The following is a 2,439-nucleotide window of genomic DNA, read 5'->3' on the forward strand; positions in this document are numbered from 1 at the left end:
TCATACCTCACCACTCCCTGTGAACTCTGGTCAAATGGTCATTTGTGCGCAGTCCTTGCAGAGATGTGATCCCCTAGGAATCCGTTTTTAAAGCATTCTTGCCTCCTACCCATCAGTCTACAGGCAAAATAACACCAAGTGTAGGGAATCTCAACTTTGCTCCAAGGCCCCCTCTTTAGCGGTAACCTTGGCAAGTGCCTTCTCTGGGCCCCGTTTTTGCATTTGTCAAATCAGCACTAGTGCCCAACACCAACCACCTCTAAAGACTATTTTGATGGCAAAATTCTAAGTCCAATATACAAGAAAGCAAATTTCAAAAATACGCAAATAGCCCTAGCCGGTTTGGCTCAGTGGATAGAGCGTCGGCCTGCGGACTGAAGGGTCCCAGGTTCGATTCCGGTTAAGGGCATGTACCTTGGTAGCGGCTCAATCCCCAGTAGGGGGTGAGGAGGCAGCTGATCCATGTTTCTCGATCATTGATGTTTCTAACTCTCTATCCCTATCCCTTCCTCTCTGTAAAAAATCAGTATTTTAAAAAAAATACGCAAATACAAATCACACCGGGCCTAGTTCTAGCCTAGTCAGTACTTACAAGCTTACTACCTGTGAATACTTATTTTGCTTCAGAGGACATTAGACTATTTCTCCATTATTGAACCAATGCAGTCACACATTTTTAAAGTACAATGTAGCCCTAACTGGTTTGGCTTAGGGGATAAAGCACCAGCCCTCAGGGTAGGTACCACCTAGGTTATAGGTTAGATTCCTGGGCCCTGCCAGGGCGCACGTAGGAGGTAATCAATTGATGTTTCTGTCTCTCCCCTCCCTTAAAAATAAAAATCAATGGAAAAATATCTTCGGGTAAGGATTAACAAAAAAGTACAATGTAGATGTGTTCAAGTAATTTATAACCCTTGTGATCAACGGGGTGAGAAATGTCGCAGCCAGATCGCCCACACATCCGAGTGCCCTCACATCCAAGTCATTTACAGTAAAATAAAATTTTGGAAGTACATGGAACTTGTTTAAATAAAATTTAAGCCAGAACTTAATCCATGTGCCTCAAATAATTCTTTCATAATTGAGATTTTATTGTTTTGAGGATCAGTACACAGACATTTCAATTTGTACACAATTCTTAACATACGTACCAAAAATGTAGTCATGTAGTTGTGATTCTTTTCTAAACAGTTATTCCAGTGACTTTCCAGCTCAAAATTTAGAGGCTAACTTTCCTTCATAGAGTATCAAGTACCAATATCTTCAAATGTTGATACGCTGTTACATCAAAGTCCCACTAATTCACAATTTAATAGCATATATACTACATAATCAAATTTTCAATCTTTCACAGCACATTGACAAAGTTACTAGGAAAACTGGACTACCACAACAAAGATGTTCCAGATGCACAAAATTCTGACAGGGAGAGCCACGATCAAGGAGTGGTTTTCTTTAGGAAACAATTGTACCAAAAACATGTGACTATAAGTAATTTAAAATGTTCAAGACATAGCAAACGCACGACTAACTCCAAATTGCCATTTAGTATGCTTTGTATTATAGGATATAAAAACTACCCCCATCTATGGAATGTTCAGCTGACACCCAAGACAATCAAAGTCTCCCATATTCAATATCCCACTATTTTCTGGTTGTACCAAAAAATAAACAACCAGCAAATGATTTCACCTCTTTAAAAAAAAAAAGCATTTACTCTTTTTAAAAAATGGGATGAGGTGGAATTCCCTCCTTCTTAAAAATGTTTCTAGTGCTACTAAAAAACTTGCATTTACAAAATAGTTGATAAAAATATTCCTCTGGATTGTACAAGAAGGGAGACAGGGACCACGGATAAGACATGGTACATGACATTAATCAGACTTGGCTTCTTTTTCTCCTGCTTCATCTGAGGTTGGACTCTGCAAATCAAAGAAAAAATAATGATTAAACATTTGGTTTCTGTGTCATTGCTATGATCTTTGAGAGTAGAATTTAACACAATGTAAGTTTTACATATATATAACTAATATATACATATAACTCTTAGGTCTTAAAAATACAGTCAATTCTTGCCCTGGCCGGTGTGGGTCAGTTGGTTGTGTTGTCCCATGCACCAAAGGGGCGCGGGTTCCATTCTCAGTAAGGGCACACATAGAAGGCAACCAACTGGTATTTCCCCACCTCTCTCCCTAGAATGAAAAAATGTATCCTCAGGTGAGGATCAAAAAAGAAAAAAAAAGTCAATCCTCATTATTTGTAATTCACCTACTCATTAAAATTTATTTGTAACCCCAAATCAATATTCATGGTGCCTCCATGATAACACCAATCATCTGTCATCTAATATGCACATTCCCAGCTGAGGTTGTGCTGCCTTCTTGTTTCAGCGCTAATACAGTAAACAAGCATCTTTTCCAAGCTCTATTTAGTGCCACA

At 38.7% G+C, this 2,439-nt stretch overlaps 1 long non-coding RNA gene across 2 annotated transcripts in view; it reads right to left on the minus strand.

Moving 5' to 3' along the window:
- Positions 1-1,898: 1,898 nt before the first annotated feature.
- Positions 1,899-2,439, minus strand: part of LOC106724995 — a 5,806-nt gene continuing 5,265 nt past the window's right edge. For both annotated transcript variants that reach the window (XR_001360827.1, XR_001360828.1), the window contains one exon: positions 1,899-1,922. This is a non-coding gene — a long non-coding RNA (uncharacterized LOC106724995). The remainder of the gene's footprint in view (positions 1,923-2,439) is intronic.

Source organism: Myotis brandtii, unplaced genomic scaffold, assembly GCF_000412655.1.
Source record: "Myotis brandtii unplaced genomic scaffold, ASM41265v1 scaffold1297, whole genome shotgun sequence".
Taxonomy (NCBI): domain Eukaryota; kingdom Metazoa; phylum Chordata; class Mammalia; order Chiroptera; family Vespertilionidae; genus Myotis; species Myotis brandtii.